General features: G+C 41.5%; 1 long non-coding RNA gene across 1 annotated transcript in view; it reads right to left on the reverse strand.

The window, feature by feature from the left end:
* Positions 1-270: 270 nt before the first annotated feature.
* LOC130544519 (uncharacterized) overlaps positions 271-20,487 on the reverse strand; it is a 30,943-nt gene continuing 10,726 nt past the window's right edge. Inside the window, exon 3 of the long non-coding RNA XR_008960843.1 lies at positions 271-3,366. This is a non-coding gene — a long non-coding RNA (uncharacterized LOC130544519). The remainder of the gene's footprint in view (positions 3,367-20,487) is intronic.

Here is a 20,487-nt window from a genome sequence, read left to right on the forward strand (position 1 = left end):
AAAACATCGCCACAGTTTGAAGGTCCACAAATTACAACTCTAGCAGGTAGACTGATTACCATACTCAGGAAGTCTAGTCAGTTTTGATGAGTTTCGAAAAATGCTGTTTTCCTTAACATATACTTTAAGGTTCAGGGTGTTTTTATATATATATAAATTTTTTATATATATTTATAATATATTTATATATATAATATATATGTATTTTATTTATAAATATATATAAATAAAAAGCCATATATATGTATAATTAATAAAGTAATACACATGCATTATAGAAAATTTGGAAAATCCAAAAAGGAGAAGAAAAAAAACAAATGAACCCAAATGGCAGTACCTAAAGAAACTCAGTATTAAAATTTTGTTTTCTAGTGATTTTTAGATGTTTTTGAGTCATCGTGACCTTACTGTGTCCTACTGCATTATCTTTCTCCCCCATACACACCGAGCTTATCCAACAAAATTGTGAGCTACTTGAAGGCAGAAATTAGGCACCATCACACTTCCCTGGGGTCCCTGGGGTAGCGCACAATAAGCCTTGCTGCGTGCCCGTCGCCGTAGTAGATGCTGGAATAATGAGTGGCTTCGTCACTGGTTTGTTTATCAGTCAATGAATGAACACAAACTATAAAACCAGGTTCTTGTCCTTTGAACGTTTCCAATCTGTGTTAAAAGGCAAATGTATAAATCTTTCTCACCTAAGCCAATATATGACTAAATGTCATAAGAAGGATGGGATCCTTGTAGGATACTTCTTAGAGGTGACACGTGGTGAGGAAAGTGGCTTGGGTGGGACATACCTGAAGGAGGTCACAAAGATAGAAGAATCTGAGGTTCTTTTTTTCCAACCATCCAACAAGCCGCCGATAGAAATAGGTTGATCTCCCTTCAACCAGTTCCCATGATTCTACCCAGTGCCAAGCAGCCTCTCCACGGACTGTCTCAGAGGCCTCGCTGTATTCTATACAAGCAAAAGAAACCGGAGCTCCTCTCTCTGCACGAGGGGATTACCCAGCTAATGTTTCCTCTCAGCTCTGGAACGGGGAGGGAATTCTAGGCTACATAGCCATGCAGTGGATACCTTTCTCCACTGGTCAACCTACGTGAAAAGGGTTTTAAAACTTTTCATAGTTCTCTCTCTCTTTTAAGTTTGTCTGCTCGGGTGGAGGTGCGGAAACAGTACTCTTGCTGCCTGGTTATCTGATCGTTGTGGTCTCAGGGCCCCCATTATACAGCCTATGCCCGAGCTTTCTGGAGCTGGGTAACTTGCCTTAGCTCTGATGGGCAGCGTGTGAGGGGCGCCCCAGGGACCTAGGGGGCTTCTCAGATGGCCTGAATTCAATGAATAGTTCCCAGCTTCATCAATAGGGGCATAGCAATCAGGTGGTTGTAAGTAGGGCTGGATCTGAAGGATTTTCAAGTAATCGTATTGGAGGATTGCCCTGGGTATAAAGACGTGTATAATATCAAGCCACATTTGGCACGCTCCAGTGAAGGCTGTGGCAGCTTGTCTGACAGGGTGCCCGCCTCTTTAACAGCTCTTTTAATTCCAGATGAAATGAAAATTCCCTCCTTAGTAGTCATTAAGGCTTCGATTTTATTTCTCATTATTAAACCATGAAGTTGGCCAAAACATTTAAATTAAGCAAAATGAAGAGATTTATGGGCAAATTGGAGCCTAGGTGAAAAATTGAAGCCTAATCTCTAAAGATTAAGAAAAAAACACAATAACCACACTATTGAGGAAAAAAGCAAATCTCAGAGTAAACAGGGGGAAATGTTCTTTCTTATTTTCCCCAAAGAACCAGCTCTTTAAAATTGTGTTTTTAGATGATGATTTCATGCTTGGTAATACCCACATGATTCAAGAACTGTTGGAATAAGACTGAAATGGTATTTTAGTCTCTGTGTAGAACTAGAGAAGTATGTCAGATTGATAGCCCTAAGCAGCCGACAGCCTCCTGCAGAGAAGGAACACTGTGGTGAGGGCAACATGAATGATTGCAGATCCCCCTTGCCCTAAAGACAGACTCCTGCTAGGTGGCCAGTGTGGGGGTCAGAGATTAAACGTGTTTGATCTTCAGTTTCTCCATTGAGAGTGTCAGGAAGGGGCTCTGGTGCCGGAGGGAAGGATGTTTCTAGCCAGCTGAGTGTTGGTGGGTAAGCGTGCAGCTCAGGCCAGGTTTGGATTCCTTATCAGAGGCCGCGTTCCTCCCAGAGGAGAAAGCTGCTGCAGGGGCAAATTTGAAATGCTAACAGAGATGAAAATTTCCAGAGGCAGCCACCTAAGCCAGGCACCCACAATTGAAAGCATTTTAATTTCAGACCAAAGAGTGTCATGGATAATCATAATCTCATCTGTTGGTCCTAAATCTCTTCCAGCAGTGAAGAGAGGCAGTTACCTTAAGGGCAGTGAGGACAATGATTGCTCCCCGGGGGCTTTCAGAGAAAAATCCATTTACTTCCAAACCGAACCACTAAGGCTTGCTCTTAAGGTAAGTGGTGTGATCTGGAGGTTAGTGTTAATTACCACCAGACTCCTACTGTCCCCCAGATGCTGCATCTCCCCCATAAATCTGCTGTGGTACCTGAAATTGTCACTAGAGTGTATGATATGGAGCTAATCATTTTAAGTCAATTGTTACCCAATAGCAGAGAGAGGCCTGGGAGAGGTCAACTTTTGTGAAGGTGTGGAGGCTCAAGCAAGGTGCGAGGCCAGCAGACCTGCCTCCAAGGATGCTTAGGGGTCTAGGTGTTGCCAGGAAAGCTGATCCTAGAGACAGAGAGGTGGCGGCAGGGGTGGGGGGAAGGGAATGGATGTTTCTTCCATGTCTGTTGTGTTCCAGACATTACACGAGGTGCTTTCACCTAAGCGATCCTATTTCATCCTCATAGTAATTCTCGAAGGTGTGCTCTCTTACCCTCATTGTAGAGCTGAGGAATTGGAGGCTCAGGGAGCTGAAGTAATTTGCCCAAGTTCACAAACCTTTCCCAGCACGATGTGAACTCAGGTTTGCCAGGTTCAAAGAGCATGCTCTTTCTGTGGCATCATGCCGACTCCCTGGAGGTTAAGGAACAGGGGGCTTATTTCACAAGTGAGCCAGCCGAGATTCACCTGACTAGCAGCCTGTGAGGGAAACTGTCTCCCTTTACAACCCTTCCGAGATCGGAATGGAGGTAGAATCTCTACTAGGAACAAGAGACTGGATTGATAACCAGATTTCAGTCCCCTCAAGATTCACCTTTCCCTTGGAGTCGCTGTTGCCGCCATCTTTGTCTCCAGGGCCACTTCTGCTCTTTCACAAATCAGACTCAAGTAGACTTCAGACTCTTTCCTTCATTCCCTGTAGTAGGGCTGCAATAAGGCTAAAACAATGAAATAAGACTTAATTAAAGGCTCAAAGATAACAAAGGGAAAATAAACATGGATTAAGAGGCAACTAACTAATCAGGCCCGAGACCTGTGGCTGCTCCCCAGAGCATGGCCCAGCCTCACAGGGCACCTGTCCACCCAGCTTCCAGCCTGCCTCTGCCGGGCAGGGGCCAACTCCTCCACCCAACCCTGCCCCACCCCAAGCACCTGAGAACATCTGCAAGCATGGCCAAGGATGTTCAGCACACTGTTTAAAGTCAGTCTTCACGTTTACTTTTTTGTTTATTTGAGAGAGAGAGAGAGAGAACACAAGCAGGAGGGGCAGAGGGAGAGAGAATCTCAAGCAGACTGTGAGCTGAGTGGGGAGCCCGACATGGGACCTGATCTCATGACCCTGAGATCACAACCTGAGCTGAAGCCAAGAGTCCCGTGCTTAACCGACTGCGCCACCCAGGTTCCCCCCATCTTCCCATTTCTAAGCAACTACTGTCCTCGTGCAGATGGGTGCCAATCTTGACTGACTTATTTATTGCTAGCACCAAATTCGTAACCAATCTGAGTAGAAAAAGTAGCATAGGAAAAGGGAAAGAACTTTTTACAACTTGTTAAAATATAAATACCCATGACATTTTTATTTTTTAATACAACCACTCAAAGCACTGGCAGCAACTGGTTTCCTTGACCACAGTCATCAGGACCTCATTGAATAAATTCTTCTCACGCACAATCTGTTTCATTTAGAACAAGCTCTCTTTTCACAGAGCTACCAAGTCAGCTATTATCAAACACTTGAAGACCTTCAAAACTACAATGGAATATTTCACACCCATCAGGTAGGCAAAAATAAATAAATAAAAATCTGATAAAACCAAAGGCTGATGAAGATGTGTGGTCAAACGAAAGTCTCCTCACCTCCTGCTGCTAGGAATGTAAACTGAAGAACAATTTGGAAAGAGCTAATAAAGGTAAAGAAGAGGAACACCCAGTGAATCATCCATTCCATTTCTTAGCATGCACTCTAGAAAAATTCTTGGAAATGTTCACAAGTAGACATGAACGAGAATATTCACTGCAACAGTTTGTAACAGCCAAATAAACATGACTCTTTTTTAAGAAACTGGAAAAAATAATTAAATGTACACCAATGAAGGGATAGATTTTTTAAATTATAAATCAATCAATGCACTGAAACAATTCACAGTTGTAAAAGTGAATGAACCAGCTCTACATAGTTCCATATGGATGAGCCTTTATGATATAATATTGAGTAGAAACCCTGCATCCCAGGTGAACTATGCAGTCTCTCAAGTTTAATCACTGACTGGGAAAAATGCTTGCTCAACTATTCTTTCAAAGCAGTATTAATTACATGGACATGGCCACAGCTAGGTATTTTGGGAGGTGGAACTATCGATCTCATGTCAACAAGGATGCTTTTCCTTAAGGAAACCACTCATGGTTTGAGTGCATCTGTAATACGTGGAGGGTCATCGTACAGTGCTGGCATGCCCTAGATGTGTGCTGAAGAAATGGAACTGGTGCAAACAGGAAAACAAACCCCCAATGCAGCTCCCAATCACAAATGCACAAAAAGGGCAGTAACCTCAGTACAGGAATGCAGATAAGTGGTTTTTAATGAGAATGTGTTAGTCCACAGAAATCTGGACGAGACTATTCAAGAACTCAGATTGCACCGTTGCTACCAACAGACGACAAGGATTGAGAAGGGCTTTCTCCCTCTCTCCTTGAGTATTAACTCTACTCAAAAGATCAACAGAGTGATTTCTTTTTTCAAATGATGTTTAGTCCTCTTGTGCCACTAGGAAGAAAATCATACAAAACAGAAAGGGATCAGAAGAAATGGGGGGAGGGGGGACCCTCCTAATTACATGGTAGAAATACAGAGGCGGCATGGTACGGTGGAAAGTCAGAATGGAGTTGCAATCTGCTCCACTATTTCTGAGCTCTGGGCAATTCATTTCACGGCTATACAGGCATACCTTGCAGATATTGTGGGTTCAACTCTGGACCACCACAATAAAGCACGTCAAATGAATGTTTTGGTTTCTCAGTGCATGTAAAAGTTATATTTACACTTTACTATAGTCTATTAACTGTGCGATAGCATCATATCTTTAAAAAAGTACACATTTTAATTTAAGAGTATTTTATTGCTAAAAAGTGCTAACCGTCATCTGAGATTTCAGAGAGTCGGTATCTCTTTTTGCTGATGGAGGGTCCTGCCTCGATGTTGGTGGGGCTGCTGACTCAGCAGGGTGGGGTTGCTGAAGGCTGGGGTGGCTGTGGCAAGTTCTTAAAATAAGACAACAGTGAGGTGTGCTACATCACGTGACTCTTCCTTTCATGAATGATTTCTTTGTAGACTGCGATGCTGTTTCATAGCAGTTTACCCACAGTAGAACTTCTTTCAGAATTGGAGTCCATCGTCCCAAACCTGCCACTGCTTTATCAGCTATGTTTATGTAATATTCTAAATCCTTTGTTGTCATTTCAACAATCTTCACAGCATCTTCCCCAGGAGTAGATTCCATCCCAAGAAACCACTTTCTTTGCTCATCTATAAGAAGCAACCCCTCGTCCGTTCAAGTTTGATCATGAGACATAGCAACCCAGTCCCCTCTTCAGGCTCCACTTCTGGTTCTAGTTCTCCTGCTCTTCCCACCGCATCTGCAGGTACTTCCTCCCCTGAAGTCTTGGACCCTTCAAAGTCTACACAAGGGTTGCAATCAAATTCTTCCCAACTCCTGTTAATGTTGGTATTTTGAGCTCTTCTCATGAATCACGAATGTTGTTAATGGCATATAGAATGGTGAATCCTTCTTAGAGGTTTTCAATTAACTTTGCCCAGATCCACAGAGGAATCACTACCCATGGCAGCTATAGCTTTATGAAATATATTTCTTGAATAATAAATGACTCCTTGAGCCATGGGCTGCACAATGGATGCTGTGTTAGCAAGCATGAAAATAACATTAACCTCGTACATTTCTGGCAGAGCTCTTGGTGGACCAGGTGCGTTGCATGAGCAATAGTATTTTGCAAGAAATCTTTTTTTTTTTTTTTTTTGGAGCAGTAGGTCTCAACAGTGGGCTTAACATATTCAGTAAACCATGTTGTAAATAGCTGTGCTGTCCTCCAGGCTTTGTTGTTCTATTTATAGAGCTCACGCAGAGTCGATATAGCATAATTCTTAAGGGCCCTAGGATTTTGGAGTGGTAAGTGAGCACTGGCTTGAACTAAAGTTGCATGAGCCCCTAACAAGAGAGTCAGACTAAACTTTGAGGCTTTGAAGCCAGGCTTTGCTTTCTCTCTAGCTATGAAAGGCCTAGATGGCATCTTTGTCCAGACACTGAAACATCTGCTGTGTCGTGGAACCGCCGTCACTCTCTGAGCTGGATCTTCTGGAGAACTCACTGCAGCTTCTCCATCAGCACTTGCTGCTTCACCTCGCACTTTTAGGTCATGGAGACGGCTTCCTTCCTTAAACCTTGTGAACCCACCTCTGCCAGCTTCCAACCTTTCTTCTGCAGCTTCCCCACCTCTCTCAGCCTTCACAGAATTGAAGAGAGTTGGGGCCTTGCTCTGGATTAGGCTCTGGCTTAAGTAAATGTCGGGCTGGTTTGGTCTTCTATCCAGACCACTCAAACTTTCTGCACATCAGCAATAAGGCTGTTTCACTTCCTTATCATTCATGTGTTCACTGGCGTAGCACTTTTAATTTTCTTCAGGGACTTTTCCTTTGCATTCACAACTTGGCTAACTCTTTGGCTCAAAAGGCCTAGTTTTCTGCTGATCTCCGCTTTCGACATGCCTTCCTCACTAAGCTTAATCATTTCTAGCTTTTGATTGAAAGAGGGAAACGTGTGAATCTTCCTTTCACTTAAACACTTAAGAGGCCATTATGGGGTCACTAATTGGTCTAATTTCAATGTTGTGTCTCAGGGAATAGGGAGACCTGAGGAGAGGGAGAGAGAGATGGAGGAACGGCTGATTGGTGAAGCAGTCAGAACACACACAGGGCTTATCAATTAAGTTTGCCACCCTATGTGAGCACCCCAAAACAGTTACAATGGTAACATCAAAGATCACTGATCGCAGCTCGTCGTAAAGAATATAATGAAGACAGAAGATGAAAATATCACAAGAATAATCAGAATGTGACACGGGGACATGAAGGGAGCAGATGCTGCTGGACAATGCCATGATAGTCTTGCTCAACACAGGGTGGCCACAAACCTTTAATTTGCAAAAGACATCTGCGAAGCACAATAAAGTGCAGCTCCGTAAAATGAGGTGGGTCTGTAACTTCCAGTGTCTTATTGTGTAAGATAGACGCTCTCGCAGTGTTACTGGGAGGATTACAGAGATAACGCATAGGAAGTGCATGTGTACAGGGCTTAGGAAATAAGAAGGGCCCAAGAAATGGTAGCACATGTGATGCTGATGGTTAGCCTTTTTCAGGCTGCTACTTCTCATAGCTGTCAACTCTATTCTCTTTCTAATATGTATGATGCTGATGGGAAAGGCATAGGAAACTTATAAACTGATCAAATTTTAAGTCAATAAAGCATTTACTAGCAAGACATAACTTTCTGCCTTCAGAAGATAACCAGTCAGTCCATTTTATTAATATAGTGTTTTCTGGATTCATTTTGACTTTATCGTTTGCACATTATGATCAGCAGAGAGCTGATCATACAGACCAGACTAGGCCCCCGTAGAATTATTCTCACAGAATTACCCTTTGCTGACATGCTTCTGAGCTGGAGGGTCTTTATGAGGAACAGGCCGATGAACCTCACTGACTCGACTCTGAAGACTGTATTTGGGTTCACTGCATTATACAGTGTCCATTTCACCAGGCCTCTGGGGAAAACCCCCTACCTGATTTTAGTGCCAAAAACAGCTAAACATCCCTTGAGCAATTGGTTTGATCCTATGGATACTCTGAACAGACAAGTTTCCTTTCCTTTGAATCCATGTCTGGAAAGCTCAGCATGAGGTCTGCAAACTGTCATCACTCTGTGCATGTTTTAGGCCTCGCCTTAGAGTCATCTTGGTTCCTGCCCCTCTTTTTTCTTCTTCTCTCACCCTGCTTGTAGCTGGGAAAAGACACATAGACACATACTTATAGACCATGTAGTGGTCCTTACTAATCTACAAAAGAAATTATGTAGTGTTGTCATTCTGGGTGGTGTGAGGCTAGCTTAGCATACAGTAGACTAGTCTGAAGTTTTGTTTCTCCCATAGACCCTTCCTATGCACATGTTAAAACACAGCTCTTAAAAAGGCAGTTAAATGGTTAATTCCCATCTAGATCCTAAGTAAGTGTTTTCCCAGTACACCATTTATAATATAGTGTCGTACCTCGGGACATGAGGTACTGAAGTGCTGCTTGAGACATGCTGGGAAAACTCTGGAAAATAACTTGCTGAAAGAAAAACAGTTCAGGGAAGTAATTTTATCTTCCATTTTCCTGGTGGGATGCTCTCTGGGATGGGTTGCCATTGTTTATGTGTAAGTAACAATCTATTTCATATGCTCAAAGAAAGAGCAGAACAATGCCAATCTGAGACATTTCCCAGCAGCACTCAGCAGATAATTTATGGGGCAGAGAGTCAAGGACTCCTACTTCCACAATCATTGTCATTGTTATGCATGAAGGACCGCCATTACACTTTCTGACTTTTGCTCTCTGGTGTTTCTGCTTGAAAAAAAATATATATATATATATTAACATTTGCCATAGATGCAAAGGTATATCTGAAGACATTCAAATCACATGCCTTGTTCCTGACTGAGAAGAGGATACACAACTCAGTATGATGACCAAAAGTGAGGTTATGGGCCTCCGTTCTGAGCCAGGCATACTCCCCTCTTTTAGGAAAGGCACAGGGACACATCCCTCTGGCCAGACTATTTTGCTTCATAACTCTGTTTGTGATTCTTTTTTCCCCATTCTTTTCGAGCCAAGTCCTGGTGAGGTGCCATGGAGATGGATGTGATGTCATGAGGGAGAAATGTGAGGAAAGGTCCCTTCTTTCATGCCCCCATTTTCCTCAAAATGCTGGACTGCATCCTTTCGTTTTAAATTGTGGAGTTAATGGAGAAAAGGGGAGAGCTTGGTCTTGTGGAGGAGAGGTCCACAGAGAAGTTCCTCGGGAACATGTAGGAACAGAATTCGCTGCCATAAAACAGGACACAAAAATCTCCATTCCTTCCTGAAGAAAGCTCAAACACATGGCTTCATTCCCTTCAGGACAGGTTGCTCAGATGAGGGCCACCCAGCCTAATGGTTGAGCTGTAAGCTCTGGAGTCAGGTTCCTAGCGTCAGTTCCCAACTCTGCCACTTTATATTGTGTGGCTTTCAACGAATTGTTGCACTTAATTTCACTAACCCCCATTTTTCTCAACTATGCAATGAGGATGGTAATAATAGTCCCTGCTTCACAGGATTGCTGTAAGGATTAAATGAGACAATCTCCATAATGCAATTAGGATAGTACCTGAGCATATTAAGCACCAAAACATGTCAGTTATTGTTATTTATAGGATCAAAGTCATTTTAAGGATGGTTGATCCATAAATTTTTACTTTTAAAGATCCTCTTTAATGAGAAATTATTTTTCATGCTCCCACACTAACAGGATCACAATGATATGTGTAGTGTCGAGTGATTAAGAATTAGTATTTTTTAAATTACAGATGTTGACATACATGTTTTCAGTGGCCATGTGTATTTGGGTGCTGCTATTTGTTCCCAGTTTCGTGCACACGGAGATTTGCATACCCCTCACCAAGTCTGAGTCTGTAGCTAAGGAAACATGGCCTCCCTACAATCAATCCTCTGTGCTTTGTGGAACAGTAGGGTGCAGTGACATATTATAAGGTATCCCATGACGAAGGGCTCCGAGGCCAAACATGTTTGGGACATGCTGTGTGAAATAAAGTTGAACCATTTTTCTCTACCGCAGAGTAGAGTATTTATAATGCAAATATGTGCAGTGGTTCTCCAAAAGATACGATGCTGCTTCTCCCAGACATTTTTGACAAAAGGTATGTGGGGTGTGTGTGTGTGTGTGTGTGTGTGTGTGTATGTGTGTGTAGAAGCACCTGTAGCAACTTGAGTACATGAGGGCTTGGAAACTTACCTTCACCAGACCTCCTTTTGCTGGCAGGAATGCTCAGTAGCTTCTAAAATTCCCCTGCTGCTTTACCACCACCACCGACACTGCTGTTGACCTCCATGCTACCTACTTCAGAGGACCCCTCTTCTCAAGATACTACAGCCTTTTAAATAGGCTCCCCACAGGGTTGCCTCTTTCGCTGAGTTTACAAACTCTTCCATGAGGAAGGATCCCAAGGAGTGGCCTCAAAGGGTTTCCTGCCTGTTCTATGTGAGCATTCCTTTCTGCAGACCACAACGCTGTGACTCAGAATGATCTAGCCACTTTGACTCTTCTCTACCCCCAGGCAAGTTTCCTTCCTATCCCAGAAGGTGAGGAAATATTCTTCCCACCTCTTTTCAATGTTTTTCTTTCCCTGTTTTTTTTTAATGATTTTTTATTATATTATGTTAGTCACCATACAGTACATCCCCGGTTTCCGATGTAAGGCTCGATGATTCATTAGTTGTGTATAACACCCAGTGCACCATGCAATACGTGCCCTCCTTACTACCCATCACCGGTCTATCCCATTCCCCCACCCCCCTCCCCTCTGAAGTCCTCAGTTTGTTTCTCATAGTCCATAGTCTCTCATGTTTCATTCCCCCTTCTGATTACCCCCCCTTTCTTTATCCCTTTCTTCCCCTACCGATCATCCTAGTTCTTATGTTCCATAGATGAGAGAAATCATATGATAATTGTCTTTCTCTGCTTGACTTATTTCGCTTAGCATTATCTCCTCCAGTGCCGTCCATGTTGCAGCAAATGTTGAGAATTCGTTCTTTCTGATAGCTGAGTAATATTCCATTGTATATATGGACCACAACTTCTTACTCCAGTCATCTGTTGAAGGGCGTCTCGGTTCCTTCCACGATTTAGCTATTGTGGACAATGCTGCTATGAACATTGGGGTGCATATGGCCCTTCTCTTTACTACGTCTGTATCTTTGGGGTAAATCCACCTCTCTTCAATGTTTTAACTCCAGTGTCTTCTTAACCTGTTGACAACAGGAACACAACTTCTCATCCTGTAAGACTCACAGGAACCTGGTCCATGTTTCTCTGGTGGGCAAACATAAACCTTTTTCCTGTTTGTTTACTCATTAAACAAATATTTATAGAGTGACTGAGTCAGGCATCTGTAGACACAGAGATAAGTATATTTTGGAGGTGGATAGCACTTGGTAGAGTCAAGAATGAATTCTACGTTACTGGTTTTGGCAGCTGGTGTGGAAAGCAGTGCTGTTTACTAAGAGGGGGAAGATTAGTTTGGGAGGTAAAGAAGGGTGGGGACTGAGATTCCTTTGACACACATTAAATTTGAGATGTCTAAGGACTATCTACATGGAAATATTAGAAAGGCAGTTGGAAATACAAGTCTGGGGGTTGACAGATGTCTGGGCTGGTGATTTAGAATCCATTAGTGTGAAGATGTTCTTTAAATCCAGGGCAATAGATGCCATGATCAAGGGAGAAATGGGACAGGACAAGGAAAGAACAGGCCCTAAGAACTTTAGGTAACTCTAATATTTGGAGGTAGGGCAGAGGAGGTTAGACTAGTCAAGGAGACAAAGGAGGAGCAGCCAGCCTGCCAGAGGAAAACCAGGAATAATTCATGTCCCAGAACCCAAAAAGAAGGGAGAGCTTGAGTGAACCAAATGTAACTGTGAATTTAAAATAAAAACAGACCATTAGTCACCCTCACAAGAATGGTCAGTGGAGAGTGCTGGAAAGAGAATCTACAAGGCAGTCAACCCAAGAGGAAATGGTGAGAGAAGAAGCAGAGACATCAAGTGTAGCCAATTATTTTAAAGAAACTTTCCAGAAAAAGGAGCAGAAAAATAAAGCAGTAGGAGAAAGGGTATAGAATGTGAAGTCTAGAAGATGGAAAATACTAGAGCATGTTTATGGGAATGATCCAACAGAGAAGAAAACATTGGTTAAACATAAAAAGAAGGGGGAAACCAGAAGGTAGAAGACTTTGGGTGGATGAGAATAAAAGAAATCCAGAACACAAAGGGAGGAACTGGCCTTTGACAGGTGGAGGGATACATCCTCCATTTTAGCAGAAGAAACAGGGGCAAGTGCAGGTCTTTGGGGGGAGGTGTAGAAAGATAAATACGTTTCCACTGATGGTATTTAGTTTTACTAATGAAGACTGAAGTGAGGTCATCTGCCTAGCAGGAAGGAAGGCCAGAGATAAAGGCAGCCTGAGGAATGAGGAAGTCATCTTTAGGAGTGGGGAACTACAAAAACTCAGTAAGATGGTTGAGCGGTACCAGGTGCCCACTTGCACTTAGAGGTGAAATTGAAGTGCATCCAGTCATCTCAGTTGTGTGATTTTCTCTAGCAGCACTCAGCTCCTCTAGTTCTAGCACAGTTAGGTTCACCCTTAGGCAGAAGGTTGGGGATATGTGCAAGGGGGTGGGTATATTGATAGCCCATGGAGTCTAAACTGTATAGCACCTGCTACAGTGGCTGGTACACAGTGGACAATTATGAACTAGTGAAGACTGTGCATCTCCCCTTACCTGGCTTCCACAATTCGTTTATATATCCTCAACAAAGTTGGAAAATTTAAGTCTTGTGAGTGGAAAGAGTATTTGAGCAGGGACACAGGTTCTATAAATTTTTGAGTCTTGTCCTGCTATAATCATCTAACTAATTCTTCACTTCCCTTTCTTCATTATGGGATTTGATGTACATATATATATCAAATACACACACACATATCCTCACACAAGAGACAAAAACATTATTTTTGTGAGGTCTTTGCCTTACACCTTTCCCTTGAGGAATGTGGGGCCTAAGGGGGCGGTGTCACACATATAATAAGTTGCTTGTCAAAGCTATAATGTGAAAAGTACTTGGAAGCATAATGGAAGGAGCAATTTAATTTTTTCTGGTAAATGGGGATGTCTTCACAGAGGAGTTGACATATGAGCTCAGACTTAAAAGACAAAAGTTTCATTTAAGCCTTAGCTGTTCAATAGAAACTCACTTTCAAGAATAGAAAGAACTTATAATAATAGCTAACACACTTATTGAGTGTTTACTATGCGTGTGTCAGGCACTAAGCACCTTATATACTTTAGCCATTTAATCTATTTAACCTATTTATATAGGTTCTATTTTGACTCCTGTTTTTCTGATAAAGAATAGAGAGATTGATCACTCTGGCCCTGAGAGGCCCAAATGGGACTCGAATCAGACCTTAGTGACACCAAAGCCCAGGAAGAGGAAACAGCACCAGCAAAAGCGTGGGGAAGGTGAGAGTGCATGACATGCCTGTGTGAGGGAGAGCAGACTGGGCAGGGGCAGAGCGGGGAGAGAATACAGGAGTATGGCACAGGTGGGGATAGGAAGAACAAGGAAGATAAGCCAGGAAACCTAGCTTGTGACCAGATTCTAGTCCTCAGTTATGAGTGAGTTCTAGCTGTCTACTTGCTGTGCAACCAACTTCCCTAAACTTAGTGGCATAAAACAATCATTTTATTGTACTCATAAATTTGGTGGGTCAGGAATTCAGAGAGAACACAGTGGGATGGCTTGTCTCTCTTCTATTAAGCCTGGGGCCTCCACTAGGAATACTCAGTGCTGAGGGCTGGAAATACATGAAGGCTCAAGGCTCACTTACTCACATGTCTGGCTATTGATGTTAGCTGTTGGCTGAGACCTTAGCCAAGGTTGTTGGCCAGGGTTGGTCCATGACCTGAACATGTGGCTACATTGCCTTCCTCACAGTATGGTGACTGAGTTCTAAGCACAAGTGCCCCAAGAGAGTAAGAGCACAGTACGTGGCATTTTACTCCACTGACTGGGGCAGTCCAAAGGCCCACCCAGGTTCAAGGAGAGAAGACACAGCCTCCACCACTCAGTGGAAGGAATGTCAAAGAATTTGTAACATACTTTAAAATTACCACAGAGTCAGTAAATGAGGTCATTAAATAAAGAGGGATCTTCACTTTTACGAAAAACTAGTCTACTACCAGTGAGGTGATGTCTCTTGCTATACAACTTCTTCACGTAAAATGTACAGAATAATACTAGTTGTTCTTCCAAAGTACCTCCTGAGCCTCTCTTTTTCTCATTTCCTTTCCCCTTTCTGTGCTACCTTACTTCTCTCATTTATAACTTTACATGAGAAGAGCCAACTTTAAAAGAGTCATATGGGAGTACCTTGAAGATTTTTAGAGAAAAATAGCTACAAAACCCTAACAAATAAATAATGAAATAACATATAACAGAATTTTATATTGAAGAGGATTATCTTTCCTCTACCTCAATAGTTGGATGAATCTTTTGGGCTAACATTATGTATAATATTTTTAATTACACTCAGTGTTATTTCCAAATTGGTGTGATTTTTTAAAATGACATATTCACATTGCTCAGTGGAACCTCCTGAGATAGGTGAACAGCTAAACCTTCCAAGACAGATGGATACCTATGAGCAATATTTAATCTTAATTGCAAGCCAGGTTTATGTATGACATGTTCCTGGCTTGGAAGCAGTGCTTACTGTGACACAACTTTGCTGAGCTAAATAGTCACAGAGAGTGGAGAACAAACAGCTGCATTATTGTGAGCCAGCATTTAAATCATCCCTAAGAACACATTTGATTAGATGCATCTATGCATCTTCAATCGTGCCTACAAATGGTTCTTTAAAGTTTAACTCAATAATACAATTACTAGTTCAATTACATTCCGACATTCTTTATTAATTTGTTTATTCCACAAATTTTGTTGCCTAACTACCATGACCAAGTCTTGAGCTAGTCACTGAATGCTATCAACAAACTATAGATCAAGGAGTATGTCATTTTTAGTGAGATTCCCGCTATCATGATTACTCTTTACTGGAGAAAATACCTTGGCTTTGCATAAAATTTATCTTTAGAAGCCAAAGGAGTAAGTGCATGAAAGCTAAGAACAATATCTGGCTCTAGCAGGACCTCAATGCATGTTTAGCTGCTATTATTAAGGCCGAAATGCTCCCTAAAATTCTCTCAAGTTCCCACATCCCTTCTCACTGTATATCTTTAAGTACGTCAGGAATTAGTAAAAATAGCCAAAAACAAATGTTGTGGTAGAAATGATTTGGCAACTTCCACTTCTGGCATGAACTCTTTGAAATTAAGTCTCCCTTTGAAGATAGCTAGAAAAACTGGACAAAAAAATTTTTTAATTTGTTTGTACATGTAACCAGTGTAGGCATCAGATAACTAGTACGGTAAGGAAAGGGATCAAGATTCAAGGGAAGACAAAACCCAGAGAGGCACGGAGGCTGTTTTCCCCTGGTAGAGTCTGCCGATTGAGGAAGAGACCACTGAGAGGCTTATAAGCTGAGCAGTGTTTTTGATAGCCTCACGGGACTAGGAATACAAAACTGAAGACAACAATTTGTTCAAGACCTGACAAGGAAAGCCTTGATAATCTACCATGTTTTGGTTAGGTCTCCAAAGAACTACTTCTTAGAAGGAAGGATGAACTGGAATTAGACTAGCTCACACAGATTTTGAAGCCAAAATTCAACTAATGTCTGAAATTAGATTAGAGTGCTCAGAGATTACTGGTGCCCTGAGTTTCGTGCCCAAGGCTAGTCTAAATTTTTTCTGGAGAAATATAAGCCATTTCCTTAGGCCTTAAATTATTGCTACAGTGTTTGACCTACAATTCATGTCCTGTAATTAAAATTAATCAGGCATGTGAAGAGATAAGAAAACATGAAAGAAAACCAAAAGACGCGATGTAAGACCTACAAGGCCTTCAAATAATAAGCTATAAGGCTTTAAAATAACTCTGACGAAATATTCAACAAAGTTAAAAGATGGAGAATTTGGGCAGAGAACTTGTAAATTATAAAACTGAAAAATTAAAAGAACTCAATGGATGGATTGTATAACAGATTACAGACAGCTGAAGAGAGAATTAATGAACTGGAAGAGAGGTTAGAAGAAAATATCCATGCTAGATTGTAGAGAGATAAATACACGGAAAATTCCTAAGACATAGAGGATAGATCAAGAGAGATAACATACATGTAAACAGTGTCTCAGATGGAAAGAACAAATGTGTCATATAGTTGGTAAAATTTTTCAAAATTGATGCCTTCCAAAAGAAACAATGGAAGCTAGAAGATAACAGAATGATATTTTCAAAGTGCTGACAAAATATTTGCCAATCTAAACTGGTGCAGCCACTGTGGAAAACAGCATGGAGTTTCCTCAAAAAGGTAAAATTAGAGCTACCCTAAGACCCAGCAATTGCACTACTAGGTATACATCCAAAGGATACAAAAATACAGTTTGAAGGGGCACAGGCACCCCAATGTTTTTTTTGTTTGTTTTTTTTTAAAGATTTTATTTATTTATTTGACAGAGATAGAGACAGCCAGCGAGAGAGGGAACACAAGCAGGGGGAGTGGGAGAGGAAGAAGCAGGCTCATAGCAGAAGAGCCTGATGTGGGGCTCGATCCCATAATGCCAGGATCACGCCCTGAGCCGAAGGCAGACGCTTAACTGCTGTGCCACCCAGGCGCCCCCACCCCAATGTTTATAGCAGCAATGTCCACAATAGCCAAAATATGGAAAGAGCCCAGATGTCCATTGACAGATGATGGATAAAGAAGACGTGGTATCTGTATATAATGGAATATTAATCAGTCATCAGAAAGAATGAAATCATGCCATTTGCAATGACATGGATGGAACTAGAGGGTATAATGATAAGTGAAATAAGTCAGTCAGAGAAAGACAAATACCATGTGATTTTACTTCTATGTGGAATTTAAGAAGCAAAACAGATGAACATAGGGAAAGGGAAGGGAATAAAAGATAAAAACAGAGAGGAAGGCAAACCATAAGAGACTCTTAACTCTAGGAAACAAACTGAGGGTTGCTGGAGGGGAGGGGCATGGGGGGATGGGGTCACTGGGTGACGGGCATTAAGGAGGGCACTTGCAACTGATGAATCACTAAATCCTACCCCTGAAACTAATAATACACTACATGCTAACTAAATTGAATTTTAAAAAGTTTTTAAAAAGAAAATATCTGCCAATCTATAAGTCTAAACTAACAAAAATATCTTTTTGGAATACAAAGGTTAGGATAAAGACCTTTACTTAAGACAGAAGTGAGAGAATAAATAATGTCTGGTCTATTGCTATAATAATACTAAAGGGTATTTGTCACACAAATGATTCCAGAAATAAGGCTGTAGATAAGAGGAGGGATAAAAAACAATAAAATTTGAGTTATGTCAGGAAAACAGAAGATTAGGAAGCTCTAAGATTCTGTTTCCCACAAACCATCAAAAAAAAAAAAAACCACCTCAACCAAAAATTATCTGAACAAACTTTGTAGGAGCCTTGCAAACAATTAAAGGTTTACAGCAACCAAGCATGTCTAATCAGGAAAAAAACATCTTCAAAACTATAGGAAAGCGTCATGGTGCTTTTGCTCGTCCTCATCCCACCACCTCCCTGGTGCAGTGGTGACAGTCTTGGTTTTCAATACCAGCAACCCAGTTCTCCATCTTGAACAAAAGGGAGCAGAACAGACCTTACTTAAAAATTATTGTGTGCTCAGTTCTGACATGACTGACTCACTCATTCTGCCTTATATACTTTGGACTGTAGGTGGGGAAACAGGTGGGCACTGCTAGGAAAAGCCATAAGGGGGCTATAAGCCCACAGACCCCTGACGCAAGAGAGTCTAGGTAGAGACATACAATATAACATCGAAGGCCCTGGGAAGAAGCTGAGGTGAGACTCTGGAAAATTAGGCCATTCAAAAGCAACCATATATACAGAGGAATTTAGAAGTCACATGCATGCCCAGAAAAAAACCATTCTCAGAACAGTCTTGAGAGGACTAAAGTTTTCACTTTAGGCTGATCTCTAGGCTCAGAGCAAGTACAGCTGATCTGTAAAGACTGCTCGGCACAGATCCCGTCTTCAAAGGCTGGGAAACAAGGCTACTCTCTCTCTCTCTCTCTCTCTGAGTGTGTGTGTATTTCTGTGTAGGCTTGTGTGTTATTTGCTGGTTCCCAGCTTTCAAGGAAATCTCCATCAAAACATTAGCTGAACATGAAAACAGAGACTCAAATGATCTCACATGACAAGGAATAGTCCTTCCAAAATCGTTTGTAAAAGCCTCAAAACAAACCTTCAACAAGTTACAGCCTTCACAATTAACAAAAAAACAAAAAACAAAAACCAGTGAATCCTAGGGAAGGGTGAGAACCTCACTTCCAGAACTACCACAGTATAATAATCATATATTCCATTTTCAACAATAAAAATTCACAAGGCATACAAAGAAACAGAAAAATATGGCTCATTCAGAGGAATAAAGTAAATTGACAGAACCATCCCCAAGGAAGCCCAGACATCAGTCTTACAAAAAAAAAGACTTTAAAACAACTGTATCAGGGGTGCCTATGTGGTTCAGTCAGTTAAATGTCTGACTCTTAATTTCAGCTCAGGTCATGACCTCAGGGTGGTGAGATTAAGCCCTGTGACAGGCTCTGCACTGAGTGTGCAGCCTGCTTAGGACTCTCGCTCTCCCTGTCCCTCTGCCCCTCCCCCCATGCAGTGCTCTCACTCTCTACAAACAAAAACAAAAACAAAACTGTTATAAATATGCTCAAAGGCCTAAGGAGAAAATGAAAAAGAACTAAAGGAAATCAGGATAACAGTATATGAACGAAATGAGAATATCAACAAAGAGATAGAAAATATATATAAAAAGGAAGCAAACAGAACAGAAATTCTAGAGCTGAAAAGTATAATAACTGACATGAAAAAAATTCACTATGTGGGGTTCAACAGCTGATAGAACCCAGTAGAAGAAAAAAAACTCAGTAAACTTGAATTTAGGACAACTGAAATTCCTCAGTATGATGAGCAGAAAGAAAAAGAAAATGAAGAAAAATGAGCAGGGCTAAAGGGACTTGTGAGACAACATCAGATAAACATATGCATGATGAGAGAGAAAGAGAAAAAGGAAGAAGCAAAAAGATTTTTGGAAGGAAAAACCTTAGGACAAAACTCCCCTAATATGATAAAAGATACAGACTTATAAATCCAACAATCTCAACAAACTCCAAGTAAGAGAAATACAAAGATGCCGACACTAACGTACATCATAATCGAATACTCAAGGCCAAATACAAAGAATCTTGAAAGCAGTGAGAAGCAACACATCACATATAGGGAATCCTTTATAGCTCTTCCCCCGCATTTTATGTTATTGATGTCACAAATGACATCTCTATATGCTGTGTGCTGATTAACAAAGATTTATAATTATTTCATCCATTTGTCTTTATTACTTTTTAAAAAAATTTGAGAGAGAAAGAGAAAGAGCATGAGTGAGCGGAGGGGCAGAGGGAGAGAATCTTCAAGCTGCCTCCGCTGAGCCACCCAGGTGCCCCTCATGCGTTTGTCTTTTACATCTTGTAGAAAATGAAAAGTGACGTTACAAACCAAGATAGCAATAATACTAACTTTCATATTTGTCCATGAACTTATATGTTCATACTGTTTCAAGTCCCTGTAAAGCATCCTTTCATTTCATACTGAGGAACTCCCCTTAGCATTTCTTTTAAGCCAGGTCTGGTGGTAATGAACTCTCAGCTTTTGTTTATCTGGGAATGTGTTAATTCCTCCCTCATTTTTTAAAAATACTTTTTATCAAGTGGGTTCCACACAGAGCATGTAGCCCAATGTGGGGCTTGAACTCACAGCCCTGAGATCAAGACCTGAGCTGAGATAAGAGTCGGACACTTAACTGACTGAGCTGCCCAGGTGCCCCAAAAGTTATTTCTCAGAGGGAGATTCTCTCCCTCTGCCTCTCCCCCCACTAATGCTCGCTCTCTCTCCCTCTCTCTCAAATAAATAAATAAATAAAATTTAAA

The sequence above is a fragment of the Ursus arctos genome, unplaced genomic scaffold, assembly GCF_023065955.2.
Source record: "Ursus arctos isolate Adak ecotype North America unplaced genomic scaffold, UrsArc2.0 scaffold_22, whole genome shotgun sequence".
Lineage (NCBI taxonomy): Eukaryota > Metazoa > Chordata > Mammalia > Carnivora > Ursidae > Ursus > Ursus arctos.